The sequence below is a fragment of the Lepidothrix coronata genome, unplaced genomic scaffold, assembly GCF_001604755.1.
Source record: "Lepidothrix coronata isolate B3197 unplaced genomic scaffold, Lepidothrix_coronata-1.0 Scaffold1, whole genome shotgun sequence".
NCBI lineage: Eukaryota > Metazoa > Chordata > Aves > Passeriformes > Pipridae > Lepidothrix > Lepidothrix coronata.
The window spans coordinates 7,361,079-7,379,602 of NW_016690181.1; positions in this window are offsets into that span (position 1 = coordinate 7,361,079).

Sequence of the window (18,524 nt, forward strand, 5' to 3'; positions counted from 1 at the left end):
TCTTCATGAGGGATAGACAGGGCAGAAGAGAGAGGCAGAGCTGTATATATCAGAAGGGTTAGAATTATGGAGGTCACAGCTGACAACGGCACAGCTGAGAGCCTCTGAGTAATAATGCAGGTGTCATCATGGGAGTCTTCTATAGACCTCCCAGTCAGGACAATGATGCTGATGAATCAGTCTTTGAGGAACTAAAGGATGCTTCCAAGTCAACTGCCCTTGTCCTTATAGGGGACTTCAACTTGCCAGAAATTAACTGGGAGCATCACACAGCTGATACAACACAGGCCAGAAGATTCCTAAAAAAACTGCACGACAGCTTTGTGGAACAGGTCCTAAGGGAGAAGACTTGGAAAGATGATCTCCTTGATCTGCTGCTTGTCAACAGAAACGATCTCTTGAGTGAAGTGGAGATTGGTGGCTGTCTTGGCCACAGCGACCATGAAGTGATTGAGTTTAAAATCTCTGTTGACAGGAGGAAAAGTACCAGCAAAACCTCTGCTCTGGTCATGAGAAGAGCAGAATTCAGGCTGCTATCAACAATGCATTCCAGGAACCTCTTGAATTGCATATGCCCTGCTGTGTTGTCCTTCCAACGAATATTGGGGTGGTTGAAGTCTCCCATGAAGACCAGGGATTGTGAAAAGGAGGCTAGTCCTATCTGTCTATAGAGGACCACTTCCACTCGTCCTTCCTGGTTGGGCAGCCTGTAGCAGACTCCCACTATAAAATCACCTGTTCCTGCTGTCCCTTGAATCCTGATTCATAAGCTCTCAGTTAGCTCTTTATTCGTCCCTCAGGCACAGCTCCAGGCACTGCAGCTGGATACTGACATAGAGGGTGACATCCTCTCCTTGTATTCCGTGCCTGTCCTTCCTAAAGAGCCTGTACGCTTCCATTACAACACTCTCCCTTCAGCATCTCCATTTGGGTGTAGGCATCAGCCACTTCTCAGGTAGGAGGTGGAGACCAGCCAGCAGGAGTGGCAGCCTTAGCTCTCAGACAAGCACCCACCATTCTGCCTTGAGGGTCAGGTAGGATGAATGCCCAGCTGCTGGGCTATGTGTACTTTGAGCCTCTGTGATCAGGCAGAGGAATGTTCCACCTTTCAGAGGCATCCGTTCCATCCCCTTTCCTTGCAAACTGGAAACAGGCTTTCCAAACAACAGACTTTACCCTTTCCAAGCAACAGACCTTACCCTTTCCAAACAACAGGCTTTCCAGGGCCACCTCATGGTGGGAGGGCTAGCAGGCTCTGCCCATGCCTCCACAGCTGCTCTCCAGGGAGCTTCCAGCTCCCAGCCAGGTCCCCATTTCAGGAAACCTCCCTGTAGGCCACAATCCCCTGCTCTGATCTGGGGGACATATTTTTCTCAGCTCATTCTTTGGTATTTGTACAAAGGGAACAAAGTTTATGAGTCAAAAAATAAACATCAATGTGGACTAGTCTTCAACAGACTAAGAAGACAAATTTAAGGTCATGGTTTTACTTTTAGTAATATCTAAAATTACTAATAATACTGTATTAGTATTATTAGTCCCTGTTACTGGACCACTAGATAAAACTGATTTGACCTTGAATCTGAAATCATGAAGTACTTCTGTCAAATGCAAACTCTAAACCAATGCATGTGGTTTAGAGTTTATTCTCACCAGAAGGTGGTAGTTGATACCTGAAAAGTTACAGTAATGTAAACATAGGTCTATAGAAATCCTGTTAAAATAAAAACAATGAGTCAAGAGGTTGGTTTTCATTTTGTTTTGCTTCCATTTGATTTTTTTTCTTGTTGGTTTTGTTTTGGGTGTTTGGGGTTTTTTTTAAACAATATTTGAAATTCGAGTTCAGCAGCCCTTTGCAACAGCTCTATGAGTTCTATCAGTCTGCAGTATTTCCTGTAAGCATCCCGAAGTGCACGTTCTATCAGAGATAATTGTTAGCCTTTCCCAAAATTGCCTCATCCTGGCAGTGGATGAGCAACACTACTTCAATATTGCTCACAAGGATATTATCTCGATTATAACAACTTGGAGGAGAAATGTTTAAAGCTTACAACACTGAGAGAAAATAATGAATTTTTGGTTAATGGTTTCTTCTATGGATGTATACCATAATTTTCACAAGAAAAACAAGGTGTGAACTTTAAAAGCTGTGTATAACAAGGTGATTTGTAGGTGACTGAAAACTAAGATTAAGTGTGAGTGGGTGGTAAATAATAAACCAGTAAGGCAGTTTTGATCTATTCAGTATTATAACAACTCTGAGCCAAACGGGGTCTAATCATCAAGAAAATATGACAGTATTCTTATAATATTCGAAATTTATTTCCATTTACATAAGTTATTTCTCTACAATATGGCTTAAGAACACTGAATACAATCTCAGGCAAAATACTCCTTTTGTACCAAATCATCAATAAGAATTGTTTTTTTTTTAATTCTAAAAATTAATTTTGAAGAAATGCAGGGGGAGGTAGGTCTGTCTCAGGAAATGTAGACTATTTTTGTTGGAAATCTGGTATTCTAAGTAATACTCCAGTGCCTCATAAACCAGAATGCTTCAGGGCACTTTGTGTTGGATCCATCTCAGTAAACATCAGACAACTAAAAGTTGTCAACTAAACTAGTAATCTAGTCTTCCTTTATAGTCAGTGGAGAGAAATAAACACCTTCAGGGAGTGATTCATCTCATTGAAGATGAGCATCTAAGACAGCTTAGACGAATTGTCTGACTACAATGTCTAGTTCTCTCAATAAAGAGAGCTTATACAACTAACTTAGACTGAGACAATCTTTAAGACATTTGAAATTAGGCAAGACAAATCCCACGTTACATGCCTGTTCAGAATCAAAGAACAGAGAAGAAGAGAAAAATAACAATAGTTTAAATTGTTTCAAGAATAAGTTAACACACTTAACAAATATTTTCAAATTGTCTCTTTCAGCTGCTTATTTTTAAGTACTTGACTAGTGAACAGAAATGGTGTTCAGAAGTACACTCTGCAGCTGTTCTTAACCAAAATCTCTTGAAAGATCTTGTGATATCTACATTTCAAAGTATAAGCTTTCTGTTATTTACAGGAATGAAATTATGTCTTTACTTTTTGAAAGGGGAAAAGTATAGATTATAGTGTGCATTTTGAGAAGTAGAACAGTTAGGAGAAAACAATAAGGGTGCTCTAGCAGAGTTTTTGAAACACTAATCATCAAATCATAAAACCAAAGGCAAAAATTAAAAACAATCTATCTCCTTATGAATCCATATGCTTGTACTACAGCAAAAGATAATCACAATTATATTATGACTGCATAAGATTTGCAGTGATAATGAACATAGAATAAGTCTTAGAAGATCAGTAAAGAAGTAAAATCTCATTACAGTGCAGATTACCATGTCAGGAGGTCTGAGTCAATTAGAAAAGAAGTTGGGACTTGGTAAAGCTTAAGCAGTTGAATATTGGAAACTGATTTGTAAAGCATCATCATCAGTGGTACATTCAGTGGCATTTCCAGTTTTTATTAAAGTGTTTTCACCTCTAGTGGGTTGACCCTGGCTGGATGTCATGTACTCATTACAGCCACTCTCTCACTCCCCTCTGCAGCTGGACAGAGGAGAGAAAGAAACAATGAAGGATTCATGAGTTAAGACGTGGGAGAGGTCACTTATCAACATCATGGGCAAAACAGACTCAAAGTGGGGATATTGATTAAATTTATTACTAACAGGGTCAGAACAAAAGAGTGAGAGGTAAAATAATCTTAAAAACACCAGCCTCCCACCCCTCCTTCCTTCCAAGTTCTCCTTCCTCGCCCTCAGTGGTGCAGGGGGATGGGGAATGGGGGTTATGGTCAGTTGTTTCTGCCACTGCTCAGGGAGAGGAGTCCTTCCTCTGCTCCCGTGGGGGCCCTCCCATGGAAGACAGTACTTGATGGACCTCTCCGGTGTGAGTCCATCCCTCAGGTAGGTTCTTCATGAAACTGCTGTCCCGTGGGTCACTCCTCCATGGGGTGCAGTCCTTCACAAATGAGCTGTACTGGCATGGGTCCCCCACAGGGGCCACGAGTCCTACCCGGGAGAAACCTGCTCCAGCGTGGGCCCCTCTCTTCACAGGCTGCAGGTCCCCAGCAGGACCCTGCTCCATCTTGGGCCTCCCATGGGGTCACAGCATCCTTCATGCATCCACGTGCTCCAGCAGGAGTTCCTCCATGGGCTGCAAGTGGGTCTCTGCATCCTGGTGGTGCTCCATAGGCTGCAGGGCACAGCTGCTCCACCATGGTCTGCACCACAGGCTGCAGGGGCTTCAGCTCCAGTGCCTGAAGAACCTCCTGCTTCTCCTTCTGCATTAACCTTGGTGTGTGCATTCTTGTTCACGTGTTCTCACTCCACTCTTCCTTGGCTGGAATTTTCATCTGCACAACAACCTTCAGTTCTTAAATATGTTATTACAGAGGCATTACTATCACTCTTGATTGGCTCGGCCTTGGCCAGCGGCAGGAAGTCCGTCCTGGAGCCTGCTGGCATTGGCTCCACAAGACAAGGGAAGCTTCTAGCAGCTTCTAAGAGAAACCACCCCTGTAGCCCCAATTCCACTACCAAAACCCAGCCACAGAAACCCACTACATCACCATAGTCTTTCACTATACAAATGACAGAGTGAAAGTGATTAACTATTTTACTCAGTTTAAATTTGTTTAATTCACATTATTTGATACTTAGGATCCCATTTATCCAATATATAGCTGATAATGGTCAGATCTGCAATGATATCTCAATATTACTTGAACACTGAAGGCGTAACTGAGCTTTTTATTTCATGTGGCTTTGGTTTTGCCAATTGAATCTCTGTTGTTTGTTAATCCAGAAGTTCAATAGTACCTAGAAGTCAGTGAGACAATCCATGCAAATCTTAAATGACATTTCTGAAAAATTTGCAAAGAAAGAGAATTTCGTATTAACAACAGAAAAAATGTTTGCTGGGAATGGGGAACAAAACTACAGCTTGTTACAGCAGTATTTAGGGCTTAATAAACACTTTCTACATGTGCCACAGGATGTTCGCATAAATACATACCTAAGAATCTATACCCTTCAACTCCTATTCCATAACCTCCTCTATATGATTCAATTCTAAGCATTGATAAATACTTCACAGCAGATATAGTCAGAGTATTGCTTCTATAGGGTATGCAGAAAATCACAGCAAGTCTACAAGAACTGTGTGCTCACTGGAATGCTCACATTTGGCAGAGATGCAAGGTTTAGTGTAAAGGGAAATAATATAACCAGTTTGGAGGTCTGTGTCCTCTGAATGGTGACTGGCCCTAGGGCCTTCCTGTGCTGCAGAGAGCTGACCTCTGGCAGCTGTTTGTTTATGCTCTACTGGTAGACTGCATTACTGCAGTGAGCAGCTGCAGGGAATGAGGTGATAAAGTAAAGAATTATGGTCTAATGATTAGGTCATTAGGTCTTCCTGACAAATGGTTAGCATATTAATTGGTGGTTAAAATTAATATCTTTATTTTGGCTTCTGATGAAGCTAAAGAGAACCATCTCATTTTCATTAGAGTAGACCATCTTTTGATTTAGATACACACACATAAAATTTTGGAAGGTAATCTAACAAGCACATAGAATCCGTAATTCCTTGTGGTGATTTTTGCTGTAGTATTGTCTTTCAGTGAATCAATGGAAACCTCATTCATTGAAATTTGTGAGGCTCATCTTGGAAAGATTTTGGAATGTAACTTTATCTAAACTGACTTCCATATCTAACATTCTCATTCTGTGATATATAGCTCTGTTGAAAAAAAGCAAATTAAGGTTTCAGTTCTACTGTGTTGGTACAGGGAGGTCTATGTGGAAGAAGACATTTATATACGGTTAAATGCAGAAGGAGTTGCTTTCTACAGAAGTTAAAGTGGCAAAAAGGTGATCACTGTAAATGATACTGTTCTTTTGAAAAATTAGAATCAGTATAAATAATAGTATATATAACAGGATAAGATATAGTATGGAATTCAATTACACCACATTGAATCAAATTAAATAATATAGACTAGAATGTTTCAGTTGTAAGGGACCTTCAATTATCGTCTAGTTTAACTGCCTGACCACTTCATGGCTGAGCAAAATTTAATCACATTACTAAGAGCATTGTTCAAATGCCTTTTAAACAGTGTCAGGTGACTCCTTTTCATTTACAGAGAGCATTTGTGAAAATATTGTAGTTGACAAATTATTCCCCATTTGTTATTTCTTTGATTATATATTATTAGCTTTTCTAGGAATCAATATCTTCCTTAAATGACTTTTATTCTGGTTCTGTGAGATATTCCAAAACGCCAGTGAGAACTAAAACCTTTTCCATCTTCTGTTATGAGAAGACTAACTTTAAAAAACATGTGGGCATCCTAGTCTTCCAGACTTCTTGGATGGAAGAGTGTGGACCATTTCCAATTCCAGTCCAATGTGCTCCAAGCTGGACACAGTGGAATAGCCACAGCTAATTTGCTTCCTTGGAAATGCCAGAATATTTACTAAGAACCTCGTCAACACTTCTTATTTTTGTTGCATTTATTGTTATTATTATTTCAAGCTAGTATCTTGTAACTGTGATGATTAACTGATTTGATATTGAGATTTACATAAAAAAATTAGGAAACAACCTGGCATACCATCAATTTAAATCTGTCAGCTGAAGGAAATACAAATAGAAAAATAATTTTCAAAGTAGGACACTAGGACTTTCAAACACAAGTATCACGAAAAGCCTACCTTCTCTTATCAGCAAGCACACTGACAGCTCTGTATCTATTTACAGAACAAATTTTGACCTTGACGCCTCTATTCATGTGTGTGAGAATTCTGGGGGTCTTCATAGCAGAGGTAGAGCAACAGCTTCATACAAAATAGATATCAGAACATGGGAAACCCAAGCCCAAAACTATTTTATCAAATCCCCTGTGCTTTACAGAGGTAGAAGCCAACAGGTTTACATCCCCTATACTGCTGTATGCTGCACTCAAGGGTCTCCCAGTGGCCCAACAAGTTTGTGATTACTACATAGATTTAGTCACTAGCGGGACTGTGACTGTGCAGCCAGGTGTGCTTATGCTCAGTCTGCCTTCCCTTTAGCAACCCATACGAGAAAACATCTGATCTCAATGCAGGTACTTAAGTTTTGCATTAAAGAGACCTTTTTCATTATACTATATCATTAATACCTGAAATGTTAGGAACGTGCTGAGGAAGCTAGAAGGAGCTAAGACTTTTTAAAAAGATCTTCTAGGATTTATGGTATTCTATTTTTTAAGAATTGCCTACACTGTAGAAACTGTCTTTCAGTAGTGTTTTTCAGTGTATACTGCTTACATCTTCTATTTTTTATACTGCTGGTGATCAACTAGGAAAACCAGAACTGACTGCATATTTATGTCTTACAGATGTTATCAGAGGAGACAACAAGTCAAATTATTTAAATCATTTTATAATCACCAGAAGTATGCAAAAAATATTTTCTCATCAGCATTGTTCAGAAAAAAAAAACACACAAAAGAAAGAAAATAAACTACTTGTAATAACATAGGTGAAAATTCTCTTCTCTTGTGATAACAGCTCACAAAGTTTAGTTCAGGGTTTTAAACTCTGGGTAGGTTAAGAACAATTTTTTAAATCCAGATACTTAGTTTTTGAATAACATAGAGATTCCAAAGCTCTGTTCTGTTTTTTTTATGAGATATAATCTCCATCAATAAATGACATTTACTGAGAAGTATAATTTTTTTATTATGAAATGAAGATTTCTAATTATATTCTGATACTGAATTTTTTTTCATGACAAACAATTTCTAAATAAAAACTTACTTTTTTTTTCTAGAAAATTTCTGAATATAGCAACATTTTTTTCCCTTAACCTTTATGAACTGCACTTTTTTTCAGGAAAAAACCCATATCAAATATTGTAATACATCAGGGCAAAAATGGGGTAAAACTATTTGACACTTTCTCTGCTGCAGAAATGTTATCTGTAAAATTTCTGACATAAAAACTTCCATTCACTGATCCATCATCCATTTATTAATTAAAGAAATTAGGCTTATGTCAGACATTACCTGGCTTGCTAAGGGTCAGGGATACCTCAGATGGGCATAGACCCAAGTAAGTCAGTGACTCTGTCATTCTTATTGGCACATCTTTGTTACACAAAGAGTTTGCTTCATTGTTTTCAAGACTTAATTCTTGGAGAAGGATAAAGGTGGGGTAAATTTCTCAGCCATTAAAAGTGTTTAGGATATAAAAAATTGAAAGTATAGAAAACTGAAGATACAAATTAATTCCTACTGTTACAAAACCAAATTAAGAATCCCTAGTTTCAGGCCTTCATGAATTGTGATGTTGTTACCTACTTGTGGTCATACTTTATCTACTGCTTTTTTTGTCAGTTTTACTCTACCTTTCAGATTTTTGCTCAGCTGCCATAAAAAAAGGGAGTCAAATACACTGGTTAAGTGGATGTACCTTCAGTGGAGGTAAAACATTTAGTTCAGATTGGAAGAAATGGCCTTTATTTGGGCTTTGAAAGTTTTCCTATGTTTATAACCCCTAAGGTTTGACACACAACAGAAACATAAAGTGTAGATATACATAATGATAAACAGTCTTTTACTGGTTCTCAGTTGAGACTGTAGTTAATTTTTCAAGCTCTTTTTTTCAACTCAAATATTTTCTAAATCTCTGAATTTAAGTGAAACATTTTTAATTTCTTCCACAAACATTCTGAAAATTAAAAGGAGTGAATAACCAACTTTCAAATACACAATAGGAGGTTTCTATCTGTTTGAGGAATCAATTGCATAATTAGATAGTCACAAATATTTTTTTCAGAATGTTTAAAGAAATCTTTCCTTCCTTCCTTTCTGTCTTCAGTTGTGTCTGTCTTCTTTTTAGCAAGTAGTGGTTTGGCAGAGAAATTATATAATTGACATAGACATGAACTCAAATTGACTGAGTCAACACTGATTTCAATTACGTTTTTTTTTTAAAAATATATCTCCATAACACCTGGTGTGATTTTAATGCTGTATAAAAAGAAGGGTGTTTTTAAATAAGTGCATGCAAACAAGAGATGGCATTATTAAGCAAAATGCTATGCTACAAATTTTGGGGCTAATTACTCATTTCATAACCATTAGTAATAGATAGCTGCATTGTTTTATCTATTTTAAACAGTTGAGATTGCTTTTCCTCCTTCTGTAAAATATCTTTCTCAGACCCATTTTTATTGAGCAAAAATCACTTGGCATTCTTTTCCTCTCATTTATTCCAGGCATTATAATTGTGACTGGGGGACAGTTGTTCTGAATTACCTTTATATTCCTACCACTTTTTCACTTTTTTTTCTAAGCTTTCTATTAAAAAAAAATGAAAACATTAGATTTAATCAGAAATTCTGGTGCCTCATCAGTATGGTCCAAATCTTGACTCTAGATTAGAGGAATAAAATACATATGTATCTAAATGTAATAGGATTCATATTGCTTATTTTCATGCATTAACTTCTACAACGTTTTACAATGTGAATACAAGTTACGTAGAATAAAAGCTGAATAATAACCTTTTATATATCCCTCGCCCCATAATAAATGCTGACAGTAGGTGAATGCAACAGTGGTGGTATAGACATTTGATTGAATCCGTAAATTAGATTTTGTCCCAAAGTAAGGTTTAGAAACCATATCCAAGGGAGTTCTGAGCTCCATTGTATTTGTACCACTTTATATTCAAAAAATGTATATTATATATAAAAGTACAAAATTGATACTTTTGTATTCTTTTCCAGTAGAGAAAGGGAAAAAACAAAGAGATAACAACCCTTCCCCCATCAAAAAATAAGCCACTTCTTCAAACAAGTACTTTAAAGAACAGATAAGTGTTTTGCTGTGTTGTAAAAGGTCAAAAGATAGCCTCTGCCAATTCATACAGGAAATATTAATTCCATTATTTCTGGTTAAGGAGTTCTCACTATACTTTCTTGGTTTCTGTATTTAATTTTCATTATTTGTGCTTATATGTTGTATGACCTGCAGAAAGTCATGTTTGATAAAAACATATCCAGTCAATTTTTTTTATCACTTTAAAATCTATTTTTATTTTTTTTTCTATTTATATTTTGCAAGAATTTATTCTTATGAAAACTTTTCTTCCTTTCAGATTTTAATTTTTTAAGGGACTGAAAATTCATTTGATAAAAATCTATCCATGTCAATATTTCCACAGCCTCTTGCTTACTTTGCCAAAATGATTTGACATTAACTTAACCTAAGACTCTTAAACTGAATCATTTATGTAAATCACATATCAAAACATGGAAAGCATAGGAAACACAGAGGAAACAGCTCTGAGCCCCGGAATTCACAAGACTGAAAATCTGCAAGCTCAAATAAATTTTAAGGTAATTTTTTCTCATGAGAAGATCAAGGAAGTGGTAACAGTTTAACTTCAAAGTCTTGAAGTACTACTTTTAAAAACAGAAGCACTAAACACAAATAGAGATCTCATCTCTCTCTAAATAAATTTTTACACTATATAAATGGTATAAAAACCCCTGGATTCTAAAGCTTTCTAAATAAATAACTTTAATAAAAATAAACAAAAAACCAGGGGAAAACAGAGCAGAATCTTCAACAAGCAAGAGAAACACACATTAAAATGAGGTGCTAAAACCGATCATTGTCACATTATTGTGAACTGTAAACTCATCAAAATGCCCTTCACTGCAATAGTAAATTGAATACCAAGGAAAGTTTTCTTCATCATCTTTGCATTTTAAAAGACCAGTTGAAATATGTACAGAAAGGGAAAGCTGCCAAATTAGGGTGTAGCACGTCATTAGCTCAGCCTCTCATGCAAGTGAACAATTGCTTGCAGGTGGAAAGAGGCAAATGCTAGTGTTGAACTCTCCTTATTATGGAATACACCGAATGCTATTGGTTTCCTGTATCCATTTGCTCCCTGTTGAACTTTTTAACTTGTTTTGGGACATCAAATTAATATTTTAATGCCCACAAAAAGATCACTGTGCACATAGCCAGTCTCCAGATATGTCACCTGATTTCCATGATCCTCTAATTTAAACCACACAGATCATGATTTTTGAGGAATGTATAATGTTTCATAAAAAATGTGGTATGAAATAAACTGTAATGGCTGCACTGTTTCCTTTCCTATAGCAGCCCTCCTAGTGCTTTGGTTTGTATTGGTAACTAGAAAGGCATTGGTGACAAAACAGTGTTTTGGCTACTGCTGAGCAGTCTTCAAACAACATTAAGACTCTTTGCTGTTTCTTCAACTTCTTGCTCCCCACCCCTATCCCACCCTGACTCCAAAGGTCAGGAGACTGAGGGTGGGCAAGAGTTTGGGAGGGGGCATAGCCAGCACAGCTGATCTGAACTAACCAAAATAATATTCCATGCTATATAATGTGCTCATCAATAAAAGCTAAGAGAAAGGAGGAGGAGAGGGGGCATTTGTTATAAAGACATTTGTATTCCAGAGCAACAGCTACATATACTGAGGCTTTACTTCCCAGGAAGTGGCTGGACATTACCTGCCAATGGGAAGTTCAGAATAAATCCTTTTTTTCCCCTTTGCTTCCATGCACAGCCTTGCTTTTTCTTTATTAAATTGTCTTTATCTTGACCTGTGAGTTCATTTTAATTTCATTTTCTTCTCCCTTGTCCTGCTGTGGAAGGGGGAATAGTAGAGTGGCTTGGTGGGCATATGGCAGCCAGTGAAGGTTGACCCACCACAAAAACCCATTATATGTTTTGTAGGAAGTATCTATTCAACAAGCAGCTTCCTATTAAAACTTCATCCAGTTTAACAGTCTTTGAAACTATAAGGAAAATTAATCTCTACTGTAAATCATTAAATTTGAATTTTACCAGTCATAGATTTAGTCCATTGAATATAATACTTGTCTGAAGTATATAATGAACTTTCTTCATTGGCGTTTACAGGGTTTATGTTTCCTATTTATCACTGACAAATGGAAGGTTGTAACTTAGTGAAGAAAATCTAATATTCACAATTTGGAAAAACTAGTTGTAGAAAGTCCAATACACTAGTTTTGAAAACATTAAAGTGTTCTCTGCCCTCTCCCCACTCCCATTTTTGGATCTTTTTTATTAAACGACCTGTCTGGATCCAATACACAAGATACAGAATAATATTTTTTAATATCCTGTGTACCATATTCATTTCCTGTGCAGCACTGACTTAAATTCTGTAGCATTTCTCTGTTCCCTCTGGTTGTACTGATCATCTTATAAGTTGTATACATCTGATACTCCTGTCAGATACTTTAATTATATTTATATGTTTATGAGTTGCTGTTTTATCTATGACTTTTAAAAAAGTAAATATTTAACAATAAATATTTCAAAGGAAATGTGTTTAGTAATTCAAGTTGTTTTCTGAGATATATCAGCTTAGACATATCTTGCTAGTTTTGTCGTGACCTTTTGACATTTGTTGTTTGAAACTGTTGAAGAACTGTGATTATGAGAATCATAGCATAAACTGAGTGGGTAGCCTCCTGGTTACACACCTGTTTCTCCTATTCAGAAACAAATGTTTTTGTCTTCACTGACAGAATTGTATTGCATATGTGTATATATGCATCTGAACACACAAGTATACATTTGCACACGCACATATACACTATTTCAATGTGAATGTGTAATTCTGAGGAATAATACCAAACATAACATGATACTTTTCAGTTTTATCACAAGCAAGCTAGAAAGGTTTGGAAATTTCTACCTTTATTCAGGTTCTACCTCGAGGATGTGATTCATATAAGTTAATTAGCTATAGAATAAAAGGTGATTTTTTTTTTTTTTAAACCTCCCAAAACAAGATCAATGCCACGTATTATCAAGTATCAGTAAGACAATGAAGTTTCTACACCTAGGATAATAGTTTGAAATTAAAAAATACTTTCTGTGAAATAATAGGTATGTGGTAACTTTAGGGCTAGACTATCACTTCTATAGCTCTAGGTTGATTCTATAAATGTGAAATTTTAATGTACCTTCCTTTTAAGATTGACTTAGAAACAAACAAAAAAACCCGCTCTTCAACAAATAGGCAAATGAATAAGTAGAACAGAATTCGAAACAGGTGCAAGCCAGACAGTTTTAGACAGAGATGTTTTTTTATCTCCAGAAAACTTTTGTCAAGAAGGTTTCAAAAGCAACTTTGCTGAGCTTTACAAGACATATTCAAATCTTTGATAAATTCTTGTTAACTGAGCTTTGATAACAATAACGGTGCTATTTTTATGGAGTACATAATTAAATGTGCACTTCAGGATACATTCCTTCATTCACAGAGATATTACTCTTTCTCTCTTCTTTTGAAGTAGGCATCTATAATGGTTTTTTGAGTTTGGTTTGTTGGGGTTTTTTTGCCAGAAGGTTACATGAACCCAGTTTAAAGCAAATTAAATGCAAACCACTGAAAAATCATATAATTATTTGCTCTATCATTAAAAGCTTTGAAAAGTTTTAAAATTTTACTTAAGTTGGAGATTTAGCTCATTACTGGTCTTCAGAGATGGATAGTTTTGAAAAACCAGGGCTAACTGTGGCTTCCTTCAGCCTTTTAAAATAAATAATCCACGGCATTTTCATAGAAAGCTAGTAGTGCACAGATTAGATCTTTAAACCACAAGGTGGTGTCAGCTATTAAAGGTTACTTCAAGCAGTAGCAAATTAAACTGCTCCTATCAGCTCAAGGTGTGACTCAAAACGTCTAGCTATTGTAGTCAAAATCTGCAAATCTGTAAGAATACAAAACAGAAGCAAAGCAAACCTATGGTTTGTGTTGTCAAGTGAATTGTCAGCCGAGACTGTTCTAAATGCCTGTTACCCCTAGCAGTTCAAATGTGTGCCATATACTTAAAAGTTAGTATTAAGTTTACTTTTCTCACAATGACCTTGAAAGTGTCCCTCTCATTTTAGTAGTTTTCCATCATACTGTGAAAACAGAAATAAGAAAAAAAAAAATCAGTCAGCCTCTCAGAAGTAGCCTCTGGTCAAAATAAATCCCTTTCTACTTATTCATGCCACTGGATTTAGACAATTCCCCCTTATCACTGAATGTGAAAAAAAATTCCCTTATATTAGCACTAGATAAGTAAAGAATAGAAGTTATCCAATTGCAGTATAACATATATGCACAGTGATATATACTATTATTTACATTAGTGTGAACACAAAGTATTTCTATTTCAGAACCATATACAGCTTCTGTAGGAAAAATAAATAAGTAATTAAACAAAAAAACCCAAGCCTCCTAATGATATTCAAAACCCAGGCCCAGAGGTCCTGTCATCAAGAGCAGACATAGATGTATCACAACTAGTCCCTAAGGACTTTGTCTGCCAAAGGAATCCTTACACATCTAGCATCACTATAGCCACTCATTTACCATCATTTCTGGCCTCAGCTATGGGGGTTTTTGCTGCAAGAAACAGCCATACAGAAATGCCTTTCTGGAACAGAGTGCTGAGGTCAGAGGCAGGCAGATACCCTCTGGTTCAGCCCTCAGATGGTCCCAAGAGTCCACTGACAGGGAACCTCATTGCATCCCTCTCCTACTAGTTTGATGCCAGGGCCAGCAAGACCTGCCCAAGTGCTGCAGAAGGGAATTCCAGTCACTCCAGCCAGTAAGTCTTCTTTATTGGGGATCTAACTTAATGTCTCTATGAAAATGCACATAGAATGGGAAAAAAATTGGAGGAGTTAGCAATGTGTATGCCTACGTGGCTACAACCTCATATGACTGGAGTGCTGGAATGAAAGGATACAGGCTCCTCAAGAAGGACAGGCAGGGGAGACAAGGAGAGAATGTCACTTTCTACATCAACGACCAGCTGCAGTGCAAGGAGTTGCAGCTGGGGATAGAGGAGGAGCTGACCAAGAGTTTATGGGTTAGGATTAAAGGTAGGTCAGGGAGAGATGACCTTATAGTGAGGGTTTGCTACAGGCTGCCAACAAAGAAGGATGAGTGAATGAAGTCCTCTAACAGACAGATAAGAGCAACCTCTTGCTCACAAGATCTAGTCCTCACATGAGATTTCAACCATTCTGTTATCTGTTCAAGGAACCACACAGAATTAAATCAGGCCAAGAATGTCAAGAACAATAAAAAAAGTTTCTATAGGTACATTGGTGATGAAAGAAAGACTGCATAAGAAAACAGGAGACCTCATTACGCAGGACATGGAGAAGGCTGAGGTACTTGATGACTTTTTTGTCTTGATCTTCATGGACAAGCGCTCCAGTCACACTGACTGAGTCACAGGAGGCAAAGTTTTGAGCAGCCTGGTCTAGTGGAAGGTGTCTCTGCACACAGCAGGGGGCTTGGAACTAGACGACCTTTAATTTTTCTTCCAACAAAACCATTCTATGATTTTGTGGTTCAGTGTAAGGTGCTGGGGCAGCACAAGCAGATGTCTCCACTGGGGATCTGAGGCTGATGGCAAGCAGGGTGGGCAAGACAGCAGCCTCACCAGCAAGGATACTAACCTGCAATATGTGAGCAAGCCAAGTGAGAATGGTCCAGAGATGCCGTCTAGGGCCAGATAGCTGTTGTTGAAGAAATCTGCAGTGATGAACCAGGTGCAAGGTCTGCCTGGAGAGCCAGGTCAGTAGGTTTAGTCAGGACTAGCAAGAGCCACAGCCAGGCCCAACAAATCTGCTATGAAACTCAATGGGGAACTAAATGTTGCTCTGTTCCCTCAGTCAGGTCATCACAGAGGTTTATCTGATGCTGGTTACTGAGCTGTTTCGGATTAGAGCTGGGGGACCACAGGCAGCTCAAGGAGAGAGGCTGCAGGCACTGCTGGTGTCCTTTGGGCCACCTGGAAAAACCACCTTAGTCTGCACCCAGCTCTACAGCTTAAGCTTTCCTTGGGCAGTGTGATGGTAATGTCTTTCTGTTCCTTTCCCTTTCTTTAAAGTTTGAAGTGGAGAAAAATCCAAAATGGATTGTCAAGGACTTATTTAAAATGAATAAAGATGATTTCTATATATTGAAAACTGGTCACGTATCTCTGATGTCACAAATAATAGGCAGAAAAAACTACAGTGAGTAAAATAAATCTGATAACACTTTAAGTAGATTAGCCCAAGCAGAACGTATTGTGTGCTTGCAAGAATGAGAGTAAGAAGGCAGAGAGAGAGAAGGGAAAAGTCTTCAACTGTTCAGAGCAACAGAGGCAGAACGCTAGCACTTGGAAAATCCACATTTGTCTGTTTTCTTTAACACATTTATCTTAAGTTTTCAAGGATATTATGCATCATGAAATTGAGCTGGATTTTGTAATATCCAGTTCGTGTCTGATGTTATAAGAAAAGAAGGAGAATTTCAAAGCATTATGAAAGAAAAATGCATTGCCTCAATGTCTCTGGACAAGGAGGCAGCAACATCCCATCACTGTCTAACATCTAATGCATGAAAGCTATTGTAAAGGCATAGTTGGTGCTCTCTTTGCCTACATACTAACTGCAATGCCAGCAGATGGAAAAACTTATTTATTTATTATATACTTTTTTTTTTGATCACTGGAATAAAAAAGACTCTATGGGAAATGATAATTCTGTTCTTTTCTGCATATTTCTGACATGTGGATAAATAATTAAGAAAGTGTTTTCTTTTATCAATGTCAAAAAGTTAGGAACGTCGCAGGACTGCAGCTTTGTAAGAGATTTTTATGTGAGAGTTTGTGAAGGTGCCAGACTGAAAAGTTTCTCTCCACAGGGAAGAAATAGAAAATGACAAGTCAGTTTCTACCATTTCTCTCCAAGCTTCTTTAAATCTATTTTCAGAATAAACTCAACAATTTAAAGCTCATCTGTCATTAATCATTCAGATTTTTCAGTTCTTTGCAGAGTCTGCCAGCCCAGTTTCTAGTCATTTAAAAATATTGTATTTTCCACCATTAGCTGAATTTGGAATACCAACTAATTTTATCCTACATCTATGACAGGAGAGCAACATTTGATACTTCTAGAATTTAGTCATCATATGAATCATCAACCCTGTGGTCTTCCATTCTGTAAGTCTGAGACAAAGGCCATTTAAAGTGCAGGTATATGTCAACTTATATAATAAAGTTACCATACAGGTTCTTCTGCTCAGTAAATACCATCAGTGATAGTCAAAGTAGCTATCTGTTTCTGCTGATTGCTTTCTGACCTCTGCCCCTTAACTTTGCAAGCTGAAAATGTCACCTTAGGAAAAGTCCCAGGATTGTTAACGCTGATACAGCTGTACTGCCAACAGCAACAGTACTCTTGGATCAAAAAGTCACTGCAGGTAAGATTTTACTAGTCTCTTCCAAAAGATTTGCTCTTGGAAGCTGTGTTTGCAATATGCAGTTACATCTCTTCAGTATGCTTAAAAGGAAATAGAAATCCATTCAGACTAAAACAGTTCAGTCTTACCCTTTTACCCAGGATATGCAAAACCTTCTCCCACTGTCTCTCCTGTCACACAGACAGTGGGAGACTTTAACTCTACAGTGGGTAGTGTCAACATGACATGTGCCCTACAGTATAGCTGAGCCAGTGATTATATCACTGAAAAATTTTGGTTATCTTCCAGAGGCCAGAACACTAGACATTCCCCTAAGTGTTTGAGAGGGGAAAAGGAAGGATAATTCTCATACTGGACAAAGCAGCAGACCCTTTCATGCTTACCTGCTACCCAAAATTTCAGCTGTTGCCTATATCAGTTGAAATTTGTGGAAAAACTTGTATTTCTATCTTTCTGTCAGAAAACTTCAGACCAATTTGAATACTTGTAACTGCTCACATTAGAAACGGCAACAGATAAAATCGGAAACACTTGAACACATTGTATAAACACTTAAACATATTAAACTTAAACACACAGATGCTTCTTGATGTTTCTGCCTAGCACTAAGTACTTTCCCAGCTAGTTCAGCAAGATAGGTCATCCTTCTTAGCTAACAAAGCACTTAAAATTAATGAATCTAAACAAAATGCAGAAGGTGCCTCTGGTTGCTCTGTGTTTTTCACTCCAAAATGTTCTCTAACATTGAAACTCTAGCAGACAGTTCTGCAGCACCAGGAACTTGTTTGTGTAGTGTTTATGCTCATCAATCCTCACAGCTCTGTTGGCCTTCAGGTTAAACAGAGAAGGTAATGAGTTTTACTGGTTTTAATTTCTAAGAGTTACGTTTTGGCTTCTTGTTTTTAGTTGGATTGCTTGTTCTCCTGCTGATTTAACAAGCACAGTAAATAGCAGATAGTATTGGAGAACCGATTCACAACAGAAATATATATATTGTTCAGATATACCTGGAAAACAGTTTCTTGCCCAAAATTTTCAAAGTTAAGGAACTATTTCCTTTACCTTAATGCTAAAGGATTTGAGTGCCAAATCAAGGTGATAGCCCTGCAGCAATGTCTGAAAGAGTAGCACACAGTCAGAA